Source organism: Anolis carolinensis, chromosome 1 (genome assembly GCF_035594765.1).
Source record: "Anolis carolinensis isolate JA03-04 chromosome 1, rAnoCar3.1.pri, whole genome shotgun sequence".
In the NCBI taxonomy this organism is placed as follows: Eukaryota; Metazoa; Chordata; class Lepidosauria; order Squamata; family Dactyloidae; genus Anolis; species Anolis carolinensis.
In genome coordinates, this window is record NC_085841.1 from 222,430,061 (window position 1) to 222,447,196 (window position 17,136).

General features: G+C 39.8%; 1 protein-coding gene across 6 annotated transcripts in view; it reads right to left on the reverse strand.

The window, feature by feature from the left end:
* The window catches only part of galnt13 (polypeptide N-acetylgalactosaminyltransferase 13), a 270,709-nt gene that overhangs the window by 81,592 nt on the left and 171,981 nt on the right, over positions 1 to 17,136 (reverse strand). The window lies entirely within an intron of this gene.

The following is a 17,136-nucleotide window of genomic DNA, read 5'->3' on the forward strand; positions in this document are numbered from 1 at the left end:
TATCATTTAGTAGGCAGAGCACAAGCAAGCTAAATTCATTACATTTTTTTTTGGGGAATTATCACACTTATTTTCATATCATTTAGCGGCATCTGAATTTGACAGCCATATTTTTTAAATTTCCACTTCACGTTCCCTCCACCTCTTTGCTGAAAGGTGAGTCAAGTGGAAAAAGAGAAAAGAGAAAGATTAAAAAATTGTGTTCTGTTGTGAGAAAGGGTCCTAGAGTTATTGCTTACAGCTCCAGAGTCATTGAAGCATGGCAAGGGGCACAGATCCATGATATTGGTGAATGCCTCCTCCCCCACTTTCCAAATAATTGTTATCCCATCCTAATGGCAGTGTAGATTGTAACTGGGTTGCAGTGAGTTTTCTGGACTGTATGGCCACATTGCAGAAGTAGTCTCTCCTGGTGTTTCACCCACATCTATGGCACGTTTGGTGGTCCCTATGTAGGCTTGTCCACAGCTGCATGGTAGACTCCTGCAGAGGTGAGAGGATCCTTCTTGTCCTTTACTGAACGTAGCTTTTGGTAGATTTTCTTGGCGGGTTTGTAGATAGTTTCTAGGTTGTGTTTCTTCATTAGGTTGCTGTGAGTTTTCTGGGCTGTATGGCCATGTTCCAGAAGTATTCTATCCTGATGTTTCGCCCAAATCAATGGCATGCATCCTCAGAGGTTGTGAGGTCTGTCAGAAACTAGCCAAGTGGGAATTATATATCTGTGGAAGGTCCATGGTGGGAGAGAGAACTCTTGTCTGCTTGAGGCTTGTGTGAATGGTACAATTGGCCACCTTAATTAGCATTGAATGGTCTAGCAGCTTCAAAGTCAAGCCTGAATTCTTCCTGCCTGGGGAAATCCTTTGCTGAGAGCTGATGAAGAAACACAACCTACAAACTATCTACAGACCACTTTTTTCGTGTCAGGAGCAACTGGAGTTGCTTCTGGAGTGAGAGAATTGGCCGTCTGCAAGGACATTGCCCTGGGGATGACCTGATGTTTTGATGTTTTCCCATTCTTGTGGGAGGCTTCTCTCATGTCCCCACATGGAGCTGGAGCTGATAGAGGGAGCTCATCCACGCTCTCCCCGGGTGGGATTCGAACCTGGCAGCCTTCAGGTCAGCAACCCAACCTTCTAGTCATAAGGCTTTTATCCCCTAGGCCACCCACTAAGAAAATACAACAAATGCTATGTTCAGCAAAGGACAAGAGGGATCCTCTCACCTCTGAAGGAGTCTACCGTATACCTGCAGCTGTGGCCAAGTCTACATAGGGACCACCAAATGTGCAATAGGTGTGGGTGAAACACCAGGAGAGAATACTTCTGCAATGTGGCCATACAGTCCGGAAAACTCACTGCAACCCAGTTACTGAAGGTCTGCCCAAACAAAAAAAGGACAGGAATAAGGATACCAGTTTCCCCACTCTAGGAAGGGGGTTCCAAAGTCAGGGAGCAACCAACAGGAAGGCCATTTCCCATGTTCCCACTAACCGTCCCTGTGCAAGTGTTGGGACAGAGAGAACAGCATTTCCAGACAATCTCAAAGCACGGACAGGCTCCTAGGAGAGAGAATAATCCTTCCGATAACTTCTACCCAAGTTGTATCTAACACATCAGAAAGAAGGAATGTGGAGGCAAGTCTTAGACTGGGATGAACTGAGGCCATTTTATGTCTGGAAAGCAGACTGAAGTAAAGCCTATAACTCCAAATGACTCCCACTTCAAACCTGCCCCAGAAGTTGGTCAAGTTGTCTGATTGGATACTGTGAGCTGGCGCTTCCACAAGAAACATGTGTAACAGGGATCATGGATTATGTTGCATAAAAAGCAAATAATACAAACAGTATAAGTGACAGTAGCTTATGAAAGGACATGGGAAGTGCTATAATTTAGAGTCCTTACCCTCAGATCTCCTATTTGTGAGGCTGAGTCTCACAGATCTTATTGACAGATTTCAGGTCCCTGCAATGTTTGGGCTCGCAAATCACACTGAAGGTCAGATCAATGTATTTCACAATATAGCAGAAGCAGGCTTAGAAGATTTTTTTACTTTTTCCAACAGCACTGTATTAATGATGTTGCCATCAGACAGCTATAATTTCATGATTTTGTTCCATTAGAAACTATGTCAATAATTGCTTCCTATTCTGAAGTTCAAGAAATATATCATGCTATATCAACAGTTTATCAGAAAATGAAAGGTTACTGCATCAAATAATACTTCAGGGATGGACAAATTCCAAAATCTGCTAGTAGGGAATTGCACAAGATCTCTAAAACCCATAGGAGGGCAGTGGAGTGTAATTCTAATGATAGCATTGCTTCAGAAGTATCATTTGCTAGGGATTTGTAAGGGATTTAATATGCATTTAAGAGAGAGAGGAGGAGCAATTTTGGACATTTTTCAAAATGTCAGGTTTATCATCACTGGAAGACTATCAACATCATGAGGCCTGCAAAAAATGTTCTTGGGGCATATTGAGGCTTCCTGTTGTCTAATTCATGGACGACTTATATGGATGCTCAGAGTACATGAAAAATTTAATCCCAAAGATAGGGAAAAGTTCAACAGACAAAAACAAATGGCTAATGCCACTGCACAATATTAAAAATATTAAACATGATGAACAAAACAGAATTCATTTGTTTTGCTGGATTTAGAAGAAATATTTCTCCTCTCAAACTTTTTCGTATTACCAGTTATGGCTAACACAACTGTATTTCCCGTAGTAACCTATGGATGCGAGAGCTGGACCATAAGAGTAGCCAGCAAAACACTATTAGAAGCCAACATATTTCTAGCTCTAGCCAAAAAGGAAGACAGACACTGGGTTGTTGTATGTCTTTCGGGCTGTGTGGCCATGTTCCAGAAGCATTCTCTCCTGACATTTCGCCCACATCTATGGCAGGCATCCTCAGAGGTTGTGAGGTATGGAGAAAACTAAGCAAAGAGGTTAATATATATCTGTGGAAAGTCTAGGGTGAGAGAGGTCAGTGTGAATGTTGTGTAGTTAATCACTTTAATTAGCATTGAAAAGCTTATCTGCTGTCTTCTTCCTGCCTCTGGGACATCCTTTGTTTAGAGTCGTTAACTGCCCTTGGTTGATTCATGTCTGGAAATCCTCTGTTTTCAGAGTATTGCTTTTTATTTACTGTTCTGATTTTTGAGTTTTTTAATACTGGTAGCCAGATTTTGTTCATTTTCATGGTTTCTTCCTTTCTGTTGAAGTTGTCATTGTGGATTTCAATGGCTTCTCTGTGTAGTCTGACATGATAGTTGTTAGAATGGTCCAGCATTTTTGTGTTCTCAAATAGTATTCTGTGTCCAGGCTGGTTCATCAAATGCTCTGCTATGGCTGATTTCTCCGGTTGAATTAGTCTGCAGTGCCTTTCATGTTCTTTGACTCTTGTTTGGGTGCTGCGTTTGGTGGTCCCTATGTAGACTTGTCCACAGCTGCATGGTATCCGGAAGACTCCTGCAGAAGGGAGAGGATCCCTCTTGTCCTTCGCTGACCGTAGCATTTGTTGGATTTTCTTCGTGGGTCTGTAGATACTAGTTTGTAGGTTGTGCTTCTTCATCAGCTTCCCTATGGGGTCAGTAGTTCCCTTGATGTATGGTAAGAACACCTTTCCTCTGGGTGGATCTTTTTCTTGACTCTCATGGCTTGTTCTTGGCCTTGCAACTCTTCTGATGTCTGTGGTGGAGTATCCATTGGCCTGTAGAGCCCAGTTTAGGTGGTTGAGTTCACCTTGGAGGAGGTGAGGTTCGCAGATTCTTTGTGCACGGTCTGTCAGGGCTTTGATTGTGCTCCTTTTTTGACTTGGGTGATGGTTGGAGTTTTTATGAAGGTATCTATCTGTGTGTGTAGGTTTTCTGTAAACTGTGTGGCCCAATTGTTGATTGGGTTTGCGGACGACCAGAACATCTAGAAATGGCAGTTTTCCTTCCTTTTCTTTTTCCATGGTGAATTGGATGTTTGGGTGGATGCTGTTAAGATGGTCCAGGAACTTGCTGAGTTCTTCCTCTCCATGGCTCCAAATTGTGAAGGTGTCATCTACGTATCTGAACCAAGACAGACACTTTTGAACTTTGGTGTTGGAGGAAAATCCTGAGAGGGCCTTGGACCGCAAGAAGATCCAACCAGTCCATACTCCAGGAAATAATGCCTAGCTGCTCACTGGAGGGAAGAATATTAGAGGCAAAAATGAAATACTTTGGCCACATCATGAGGAAATCTTGGAAAAGATCGTGATGCTGAGGAAAATGGAAGGGAAAAGGAAGAGGAGCCGACTAAGGGCACCTCTTCTCACCTCGAGTTTTAATCTAGTGTTCATGTGGCCCACCCTTGGTTTTATTGTTCTTTTGATCTTGTTTAATGTAGTGTATATTTTCTTTTATTGTGTTGTTTAATGTGCTATGATTTGTTGTTCTATTATATTTTGTTATATTGTATTGTTCTGGGCATGGCCCCATGTAAGCCACCCCGAGTCCCCGTTGGGGAGATGGTGGCGGGGTATAAATAAAGATTATTATTATTATTATTATTATTATTATTATTATTATTATTATTATTATTATTATGGTATCCTTGAAGGGACTGGCTTGACCTGGAAGGAGCTGGGGGTGGCAACGGCCGACAGGGAGCTCTGGCGTGGACTGGTCCATGAGATCACGAAGAGTCGGAAGTGACTGAACGAATAAACAACAACAACAACAACAACAACAACAACAGTTCTGATTTTAATCTTATCAGATAAAAAGCCACAAAACCTATGCAATAATGTCAAAACCAGCTACATAGCAATAGCAAAAATTAATAAATCCAAATATATTGGGGGAAACATGCTTAATCACATTTGGAGAAGATCCACTGAATCCAGTGAGAGTTCATTAAGTCCCAGATATTATAGCAGGGTTGATCTAAGTATTATTGAATCTGATTCAATCTAATATTAAATGAACAACTCAATATCAATCCCATTTTCATAGGGCTGCAAGTTTAAGTTGATTATTCAGAGTAATCCCCTGCTATTTTTTTTTAAAAAAAACATCTGTTTTATTAACTAAAAAGATCTAATTCACTGACATGACAGATTTCTAAAAAATAGATTTTAAAGACAAGAACTTCTAAAAACTGTCAAATTGTCATCTTGGTAGAATTCAGCTTAGTAAAAGCGTTTCTCTGCTATGGGCAGGTAAAATGCCTCTAAAATGCATAAATATAAATAAGTGACCATATTTATTTCTGAAATACTGATTTTTTGCATTCATGCTCTTATAAACCTTTAGCATGTTTTTCCCAGACTGAACAAAAAAAACCCTAAGAAAAAACGCAAATTTAATTTCACCTCCTGTGTTTACTGTATATTACTCTTTGTTTTGTGTATTTTGATACATATATTTAGTAGAAATTTCTATGTATATGTGTGTGTGTGTGTGTATTATGATTATGTGTTTTTAACTATATTGTGCCTCGCCTTGAGCCATGACGAGAAGTGGGTAAGAAATAAAATTATTATTTTTCCCTTCCCAGGAAACTGCTGGAAACTCCTAATGATTTTTTTTGCCCATTCACTTACCTTTCCTACCATTCCTGTTGAGAATGCTCTATAGAGCAGTGTTTCTCAAACTCTGCTCCTCCAGGTGTTTTGGACTTCAGCTGCCAGAAATCCCAGCCAGTTTATTAGCTGTTAGAAATTGTGGAAGCTGAAGTCCAAAACACATGGAGGAGCAGAGTTTGAGAAAGACTGATTTAGAGTATTATGGTGTTAATATAATGGAGGCTATAACAGGTGGTGTCCCTTTTATCAGTCAGTGCAGTCAATCTAACTTGGGTTCTAGTCTGATTTTAAAGGAGCTTTCAGGATGCTGAAGCTATTTTGGAAAATGGGTCTCAGGATCTTGGATAGCATCTTCAGATCTAAGATTTAAATTAGGACTGATTTTGCCTCTGACACGGAGGACAAAGTTGTTTTGTTTTCAGTCTATTTCCAGCTTCCACTCCCCTGTAACTGCACAGTAAATTGGCATCTTCACTATTATGAAGTCAAATTCTTTATTGTTGCATAAGGTAAAGGTAAAGGTTTCCCTTGACATTAAGTCCAGTCGTGTCCGACTCTGGGGGTTGGTGCTCATCTCCATTTCTAAGCTGAAGAGCCGGCATTGTCCGTAGACACCTCCAAGGTCATGTGGCTGGCATGACTGCATGGAGTGCCATTACCTTCCCATCGGAGGGTAATGTTACCTTCTCGCCAGAGCAATACCTATTGATCTCACATTTGCATGTTTTCAAACTGCTAGGTTGGCAGAAGCTGGAGCTAACAGTGGCGCTCACTCCGTTCTCCGGATTTGAATCTGGGACCTTTCGGTCTGCAAGTTCAGCAGCTCAGCGCTTTAACACACTGAGCCACCGGTTGCATAATCCCAGCCAATTCAGTATTTGCACTACATAGGTAAAGTTAAGATTTTTTTAAAATGCATAATTTGTGATCATACAATTTGTTACTTAGATAATTTACCAATTTTGGAGATAGCCTTTCAGAGGTCTTTGGTTCAGATTTTAGCAGATTTGGTCCCCGATGGTGCAGCAGGTTAAAGCACTGAGCTGCTGAACTTGCTGACCAAAAGGTCAGCAGTTTGAATCTGGGAGTGGGGTGAGCTCCCACTGTTAGCTCCAGATTCTGCCAACCTGGCAGTTCAAAAACATGCAAATATGAATAGATCAATAGGTACTGCTCTGGTGGGAAGATAACGGCACTCCATGAAGTCATGCCGACCACGTGACCTTGGACAACACCGGATCTTCAGCTTAGATAAGGAGATGAGCACCAACCCACAGAGTCGGACACAACTAGACTTAATGTCAGTGGAAAACCTTTACCTTATAATTTGGCATCACCCACAAAAGCTGGGTGTAAAAAACATATAAATAAAGAATAAATAATTCTATATTACCTACAGAATGCTTTGTTGTCCTCAGGAGAAACCACTGCTTACTTATTTTTCAATGTGGAAATTGTCTAATTTTACTTCCCTTTTGATTTCTGCTCTTTGGCCATCTATAATCTGAATATTACCTATCCAAAATGCTTAGGACCAGAAGTATTTTGGATTTCTTTTCAGATTTTGTGATAACTTTATTTGCATATATGTACATAACGGCATATCTGGGAAATAGTACGCAAGTATAAACCCCAAAATTAATTTATGCTTAATATACACCTTATATGTAATTCCATACATCATTTAACAAATAGTTTGTGCAAAGTGTGTGTATATTGAACCAGAGGAAGGCAAACATATTACTATTTCAACCAGTCATGTGAACAATTTTGGATTTCAGAATTCTAAATAAGGGATGCTCAGCCTGTATTGACCCATAAGTCTTACACCTCTTGTGGCATAAGAGGAGCAATCCTCATTCACTTTGACAGTTATGGGGACTTAAAGACTCCTTGAGACGCTGTCCAAGATTTTCTAGAAGTCCAAAATTTCAGTACACACATTCATACAGAGTGATATACCATGGTGGAGAGACTTAAAAACAAGCTTAGCCGCCTCCTAGAATCTTACACATCCTTTCTTCCTCCATCCCTCCCTCCCTTCCCCTGAAAAAATGACTTCAGGAACTTTTATTTTTAACTAATCTTTATTCCCCTGGGCCAGCTTTTAAACACAAGCTATTTTAAAGCTTTTGAATGTCTTTGTGAGGCTGACTCATTTAAACTACAGTAGAGTCTCACTTATCCAATATAAACGGGCCAGCAGAACGTTGGATAAGCGAATATGTTGGATAATAAGGAGAGATTAAAGAGAAGCCTATTAAACATCAAATTAGGTTATGATTTTACAAATTAAGCACCAAAACATCATGTTATACAACAAATCTGGCAGAAAAAGTAGTTCAATACACAGTAATACTACATAGTAATTACTGTAATTACGAATTTCACACCAAAATATCATGATATGTTGAAAACATTGACTACAAAAATGCGTTGGATAATCCAGAACATTGGATAAGCGAGTGTTGGATAAGTGAGACTCTACTGTAACTATAATGCTAGCTAGCTAAGGGATGTAGACAAAATAAGCAAGTACTCTTGTAGCAGATATTCAGGTAAATGCTGCAAAAGAAGGAGTAGTAGTGTGAACTGAATTAATATAGGTTGCTATTGTGAGATTAATCTATACACATAATAAAAGTGAAAATCTGTATATGTGTATGTGGCAGAGGTGTCTACTTATATAGACGGCTCCACAGCTACTCAGGAGACACCCATGGCCCTCCCACCACTGACACTGCAGGTTATAGTGAGTGACATGAACATGTAGCCCAAACCCTGCCAATGTCCTCCCCAAACATTACGGCCCACTACCCAAGGAATGCTTTCATCTGGGGACCATTTCATCCTAGATTTTGCATGTTTCTGCCACCACAGGCAGACATCCCAGGGTTCTCTGTTGGTGTGGAATTTGCATGACCCCACTGCCCACTGCCTCTCCCTTAACCCCTTTCCTATGGCACATAGCAAACAGAGAGGAATTCATCAGCAACTCAACAGACTGCAGGAGTTTGGGGCCTGACTCAACAGCATGGAAGTTGTAGTTCACCCTGCATCAAGTCAGAGTACTGCAACCCCCTTCGATAATGGACCTAGACCACATCTGGAACACAGAACCCCCATGACCAACAGAACACACTGGATGGATTTGGGAAGAATTCATTTAGATTTATAGCCATTGTAGTTACTGAAATTGTAGGTACTAGGCACTCTGAACTCCACCAAAGATGGCCTGGAACTAACTTGGCACACAAAACCCTCATGACCAACAAAAATACTGGAGGTCTTTGGAGGGATTTATAGGAGTTGTAGTTCATTTACATCCAGAATGCACTATGAACCCAAACAATGATGGTTCTGGACCAAACATGGCATGCATACCTGATATGCCCACATTTGAATATATGTGGGTTTTGACAGGAATTGGCCTGGACATTTTGAAGTTGTAGGTACTGGGCCGCAAACCTAACTTAGCCTCCAAAACCAATAAAATCCAGGAGGGCTTTGGGGAAAATTCACATTGATTTATAGGAATTATAGTTCCCCGACATCCAGAGAGCACTGTGAACTCAAACAGCAATGGATCTGCACCAAATTTGGCACACATACCCAATATGCCCACAATTGAATACTTGTGGATTTGGGGTGAAATTGGCCTTGACATTTGGAAGTTGTAGGTACTGGGATTTATAGTTGACCTGCAATCAAAGAGCACTCCAAACTCCACCGATGATGGACCGGGACCAAACTTGGCACAGAGAACCCCCATTATCAAATGAATATACTACAAAGGTTTGGGAGGGAAATTGACCTTCATTTGGGGAGTTGCAATTCACCTGCATCCAGAGAAACAGTGACCCACACTGACAATGGACCGGGACCAAACTTGGCACAGGGAAGCCCCACGACCAACTAAACACACTGCTGGGGTTTATGGGAATTGCCCTTGATTTTGGGAGTTGTAGTTCACCTGCATCCAGAGAGCCTTGAACCCACCCAATGACAGATCTGGACCAAACTTGGCACACAGGCCTAATATGGCCAGCTGTGAATACTGGCAGGGGTTCAGGTTGATTGCCCTGGGAATCTGAGAGTTGTAGTTGTTCCTTATCCAGAGGGCACTTAACCCAGCCAACAACAGATCTGAACCAAACTTGGTACACAGATTCAACATGGCAACTCTGAATACTGACAGGTGTTTCAGGAAGATTGCCCCAGGAATCTGGGAGTTGTAGTTCACTATTATCCAGAAAGCACTGCAGCCAGACGATGATGCATCTGGACCAAACTCGGTGCACAGATCTAAAATGGCCAACTCTGAATACTGGAAGGGTTTGGGGCAGATTGACCCACAATTCTGGGAACTGCAGTTCACTCACACCGAACTGAGAATACCTAACATCCAAAAAAACAAACAATGTCTTTTTCAAATAACCTGGGCATAGCTGGGTCCCCAAGCTAGTATTGTAATAAACTTTCACAGGACAGACTTAGACGTAGAACAATGTTAAATAAAGAATATGTGTATTTTGATGCTTGAAACTGGGCCAAGTAGTAATGTTGCTGTCATAAATGCCTGCAGATTAAAATTAAAAATAGATTTCACACTTTTCAACATCCTCCTACCAGACTACTCCTAGAAGTTCTATTAAAATGCTGAACATAACACAGCATCTGTTCTCAACTAAATGTTAATCTGTGAAAGCCTTTGACATCTAAACTGAATGTTGTTACATTTTAAATAAGAACAGACATGTATTTAAAGATGAGTTGTATTAATGTAAATGTTGCTATGGTAACTGATTGCACAGTTTACTTAATCAGACCTAAGCCAATAAAGCATATGTTCATTAGTGTGTCAAGTAAGGAATTTGGATATCCATGACAATATCAAAATAATATTCACATTTCACAGTGCTTGTTTCTAGAAATGGTCTACTTACCTACTCTTGAGCTTTACCTATTCATGTTGACCCTGCAGAATTTTCTACTCTATTTCTATTGGAGTGTGGTGTCACCTATATGAAGATGATACCCAACTCCTTTCCATCTAAAGTCAAGGAAGCTGTCTTGACCCTAAAACAGTCTTTCACTGAAGCAGCAGAAGCTTTCTCCGAGGGGCCTGGGGATGCTGCCAGGCCTCTCCAATAAGTTTAGAAGGAAAACGCGGTCCTGGGGCCTGGCTAGATGTCCTCCCAGCTTGACCTCTGGTCGACCCAGAAGAGCATGTAGCCACATACCCCCAGCAAAATCTCGGGGTTTAGAGCTTCTGTTGGCCTCAACCTCAAAAGGAACTGGGATTTTGGTCTGTGTAAAAGGACCCTGGTTTGTGTTACCTGGTTTTATGTAGATCTTATAAAGTAATCAGATATTGACATGAGTTATGGTCACATTCCCCACCCACTTGGAGGTTCCATCAAGAGATCTGTTGTTATAGACAACAACAGATCTATGTAACATATTAACCTATGTAACTATAGTTATGAAAGCATCTTGAAAACATTGGATAGTATCATGTTACTATGCTGTATATCAAAGTTGACATGACTACTTAAAACAATTTCATAGAAATGCAACACAGGGTTTATCAATGCGATGTAAAGGAGTAAGTGGTTCATCTTAGTTGAAGGCATTGATTCAGGACACAATCCTAGAGAAATGCCCAATATGTTTCTATAATCACAGAGACCTAGCTGCACGAGACTGGCATAAGTGTATATAAGTGTCTTCTAACTTTGCTTGGGACCTGTAATACCTGGGACTGGAAAGAAAAAGGTGGAGTTACAGTAGTCCGTTGTGAATCTGTTTTCTTTCACAAATTCCACATCTGGATTTTCCCCTGATCTCAAAAATGCATAAAGATGAGGGTAGATGCTTGGGACAAAATTAGGATTCTGATACTGGACCACTCAGACACTTCTAAACATTCTGTTGTTCAGAGTTAGCAGAGTAATGTCAGGCACAAAGATAAAATCTCTGCTGCTGTTGTGCTGGGCACTTCAATTTGCATGCTGTTGTTGTCAGTCACAATAGCTCAAGAATTTGTGGTTTTCATGAATTTGTTTCAACTGGTATCTAGCCCCACATTGTGGATCTGTGCTGGGTGGTGATTTGAACCTGTACACATTTAGTATACTTAAATTGCCATGGATCAGTTGCAACTGGGGTGGGAATTCGGCTTACTTGGAACTCCTTGGGGCAAGGATGAATTAAAATGGTCTGTTACCTGGCTGATGTATGGAAGGAAAAAGCAACTTGACTGACACAATCATTTCTGGGTGTCCTATCTGTATAAGTAGAGCTAAATAACATTTCAAGGGACAGGAGATAAACAGATGGCGAAAAGAAGAGGCACAGCTCCAGCATGCCTGGGCCCAGCAGCAGATGCCTACACCCTCCATTCATCCCAGCTGCCACTGCTCTGGCCTGGGAGAAAGAAGGAGAGAAGAGACAAAATCTTCTGGACTAAATCCCCTCTCCCTTGCCATTCCCTTTTCCTTGTATTGTGTGTCTTATTTTGACTGCAAGCCTGAGAACAGGGAACTGAATGGATGAATGAATACAAGTAGGTTCATGACAGTGTCACTGACATAAACACAAAAGCCAAGACAGACTGAACAACAGCTGAAACCCATATTAGTTCTATTCCACAGTAGCTAGAAGGCCACCATTATGTTCTGTCCGGAACCATCCAGATGGTTAGAGATCTATTACATTCTGCTCACAAGAATAGATTGATTTGTAGCCCATTTTGACCAATCTTCATGATACTTTGTAAAAAAAAAAATCTGCATCTATAAAGTAATGCACCAGAACAAAGTATGCCAGAAAGAGCTAAACCGGTATCCTTAGCTTGTGGTATAAGGGGACCTAGAGAATAATAATTCCTGTGTAAGTTACAGTCACATATAATTATACAGCAGTAGCTATAGCATAATTTCTTTGGCCCAAGACATTTCTTGTTCCATATGGAACACATGAAGAGATAAGGCCAGTGCACAGCTATCTTAACAGACATGGATGGTGGGCTTGATCTTATTTATCTAATGGGAAATTTAAATCTGCCTCAGATAAATAAGAATTTGTTCCCAATTTGTTTGTACATTGTATCAGAATCTTTGGGTTATAGCTTAATGACCACCGGGCTATTGTTGAACTGTAGGTGCCCCCATGGCTCTGATTTTGCAGTCCCTACAACAGTGATTCTTAACCTGGGGTCCCCCAGATATTTTTGGCCTACAACTCTCAGAAATCCCAGCCAGTTTACCAGATGTTAGGATTTCTGGGAGTTGAAGGTCAAAAATGTCTGGGGACCCCAGGTTAAAAACCACTGCCCTACAGCATCCCAACAATCTCAAAAATCCACCCAACAGCACAGATATTTCTAAAAATTGACAAATCTTGTGCTAAAATCACACATAACCCCCACCCCATGCATGAATAACATAGAGCAATACCCATCTTTAGTGCAAGCATCCGAAAGCTTGTACTACTCTCAATATTTCTATTTTCCTTTACAGACATGCTCAAACTGGTGTCAGGAAGTGATGTATCTTCATGTTCTGTAAAACTCATTCCACTATTGGAAGAACCAATGTATACATGGGAAGCCAAGTATGTCTACAGGTTTTCATTGAGCTGCAATTTATTCAACTGGCTATAAAAGTAGTACAATGTATATTCATGTATAAATGGACTCAGGTGTAACTTGAGTGCAGGTTTTGGAGCCAAAATTGTGGATTTTGATATTACCCATGTGTAAAGGTGTTTTTATTTTGATTTATAGATGTCATGTTTAATTTCGTTTTAAAAGTCATGTTTGACTATGTTTAAAAGGGTAAGTATTAGTTACCAGTGCGAGGGGGATGGTAACCAGCTCAGCATTCTGAGGCAGGTTACCATAGCAATGAGGGCGGAGCCAACTGCCGTTTGAAGGAAAAGATGGAATGTTTTAAAAACAGTTTAGTCTGTGATTTTTAGTCACAGGGAAGACACTGGTTCCAGGTTAGGGATACCAGGGGAACTCAGATCTCTAATAGTGTTGAATTAAGCAAGTTAGGTTTATTTGTAGATTCTGAGTAGTAAGGGGGAAGAAATCCCAGTTAGATCCAAAGTGATCAGTTCATAACTTTGAAACCATTATCTAAGTGCCTTTAAAGAAATTACTGTAACCACTAAGCTCTGTGCCTGAAATAAACTTGTTTCGTTCTTCAAAAGCCTCTGTCACACGTATATTCAAACTAAGTTATGATACCATCTAAAGTAAATAAGAAGAATAAAGAAGATAAATTCCCCTCTGCCTGACATCTCCACAATTGGTGGCCGCAGTTAAATAAAACATATTTATATTGGTGGCAGCGGATATAGTTAAATATATAATAAAATAATTAATAAAAAGATTCCTCCTCTACTCCACATCTCCACACCATGGATAAGTCGAGGGTCACTCCACAGAGAGGGGGAAAGCACAAATGAAGTCTCACAGTGGTCAGCCACCATTTCCCCTTCCAGGCATTCAAAAAGGCCAGCAGTACTACCACAACTGAGACAGTAAAAAGGATCAGTGCTTCTTTCAGTATTCATCTTTGCCACTCCACTCAGAGAAGGAGATGGTTCTTTTTCAATAGGAGTTAAGGCACAGTACCCACATTGACCTGTGGATAATTGACCCAGTTTTTTGGTATTGGTTGTTTTGACTAAGATGTATAGATTTGTACATGACTATATAGGGTAGGTTATATTTAAACTCTTACGACTTCTTCCTATTTTTATCTCCCAAAAAAACAGGCTGTAAGTTTTTGTATTTCAGGTGCCCCCCCCCCCCCCTTTTAAAAAGAAAAAACAAAATGAAACCTGGCCACTGTAAGGACAATAAATGTTTCTCCTCCAGCCAATTTATTACTTAGATTCCCTAGTCAAGCAAAAGCTCAGCTTGGCTGCAGCTCCTGCCAGCAGTTCACGCTGTCAGGCAACAAAAAGGGAGGAAGTGACAAACTTTGGTATATAATTTGGTTTTGCTAAATTCACATGGAATATATTTAGAACATGAAAGGCCATTTATATTTTTAGGCTTCTTTAAAAAATTAAAACACCCCTGTAAATTTCTCTGGAGGTCCGCTTTTTTCAAACTTCTAAAATTACTTAGGCTCTCTGTCCCCAGAAAGGAAGCAAATTACATAATTCACCCAGTTATAATGCTCCAGTGCTTAAAATTCTGCTTAATGCATACAATACACTGTTGTGTTTGTTCCTGAACAGCTCAATGTTCTGCTTTTATTTTTGCATACTGAAGTAAGAATCCGAGGAAATAATATGTTTGTTAAACTTCCCTGAAGGTAATGAACCAAAAAAAGGAAAGGAAACAACAGAAAGGAATGGAGAAAAAGAAATAGCTTGGAGTTGCAAAATAACCCATGCAAGCACATGGAGAAAATGTCTTCTTGTCTACTGCAACCTAAACCAAGATTGCAATCCTGATCCAAATCCTACTTAATTCAGTAGTTCACACTTCTGAACATCACAATATTTATATAAATACAGCCTTAAAAGATGTTATATTTATATAAATATGAATATGCATTGTTTTTTAAAAAAATATGGGAACAAATACAGCCACGTTGAATGTCAAAATACTACTTTGATTATTTTTAGAGGTTTACACGAGGAATAATGGTGGCTGGACACTGAGCATCAATCTACAAAAAGATTTTTCATTTTCTCTAAGTTCTGAGCATTAATCTACAATTAAATTTCACTTTCTCTAAGGTCTTTCAACAATGGTCTGTATGCTCTCAAGACGTGGGCAATTCTCTAATTAGAGATAAAAATACAGCTGAAACCAAAATACTTCTTATCGGGAATCACAGACATGGACATTGACAAAAACAAGGACAGACTATTTAACTACTTAGTGACGGAGGCTAGAATTATATATACACAAAAATGGAGAATAAAAGAAATTCCCTCAATAGAACATTGGATCGAAAATAATGGATATAATGAATATGGATAAGTTAATTCAATTATTATCTCATTGTCCATGTGAAAACAAAAAAAATGGACTGGTCTCCAGTAAGAAAATATATGATACAAGAACATATGAAACTGATAACAGAACTAAATTGAGGACTAAGGGAAAACTTGTTCCCCAGTGCAAGAGAAGAAGGGTTAGTGGAACTACGAGGAACCAAGAAAGAACTATGTAAATGGCTGTGGAGATGATTGGAAGTCAATTTTTTTAATTTCACTATCCTCCTTTCCTTCCTGAACTTTCCTTTAGTTTCGCAATTAGTTTTTTTTGTTTTGTTTTTTTGCTTTTGCTACTCCACTGGCAAAATGACACACACCCATTTCAATTAATACAATACTCTTTGTGTGCCTGCAAGCATCATGATTGACAATAAATACTGATTCATGCATTATTTTAAAATCAAACTGTTTTATTTGTGAAAAATCACAAATTCTATTATATGTACTCTGTTGATTCCTATCACCCTTTGCTCAATGCACATTATAATATCACGTTCTAGCTTCCCATAACATCATACTTTGGTCACGTGTATCCAAATGTAGATTCTTTGGCTAATCTATTTTAGAGGTTTTTTTGGACAATAAAATTGGTTGAGGGTAAAGAAATTAATGTTAGAAAAAACATGACAACCATACACAAATGAATGCATGATTTCCAAGGGCACTTAAGAATTTGGACAATAATCATTTTCAAATTTATCCTGGATTAAATCCCCCTGAACTGTATGTGTGTGTGTATATGTGTGTGTGTGTGTGTGTGTGTGTATGTGTGTGTATGTATGTGTGTGTGTGTGTGTATATATATATATATATATATATATATATATATGATTAGTATTACATTGTTGACCTAAACAAAAAAGAATTCTGGAGGGAAGAAGCTTGCTTAAAGTTAGCAGACAGTAAAAATGTTCAATTACACTTTCTTTCTGTGACACTCTGTAGCCCCAGCACACACAGAGGATTAGTAAATCATAAGGAAAAGGGTGGAGAAAAGAAAAGCAGTAAAACTAATCCTTTAAATATAAGGTTTATGCAAATCTCAAAAACAAAAGATTTCTGACAAAAACTAGAATTGAATGGGGAGAGGGAAATTTTTAAAATTTGGAATACTTCTCTGCAATATTGATCCTATTTTCAGGAAATTAGAAATGTGTGTTGATGAAAAAGAGGCTGAGAGAACACAGTCTGAAAAGTGATTAAGGCAATTTGTTCAAGAAAAACCCCTTAACTGGCAGGACTCTCTTTCCCCCTTCCTATTCACAAGGGGTACTATTTACTGGTCATATGCATTCGGGACTTATCTTGTCCTATTTCGTGTCCCGGTTTCGGTGGGGCCCTGTTCTGCTTTCGTCTGACCTCCCGAAATCGGAAGGTCGGGCATTTGTTAGGTTTTGTCTTCTGGGCCGAAAGTTCTGTTTTCTTTTGGTCCAAAACTCCTTGGCTATGAGTGCAGGCTTTGGGCCTATGCACCCGGGCCTTACAGGGCCTGCAGCCCATTGCCAAGTAAGAAGCGTTCCTTACTCAGCAATCGGCTGCAGTA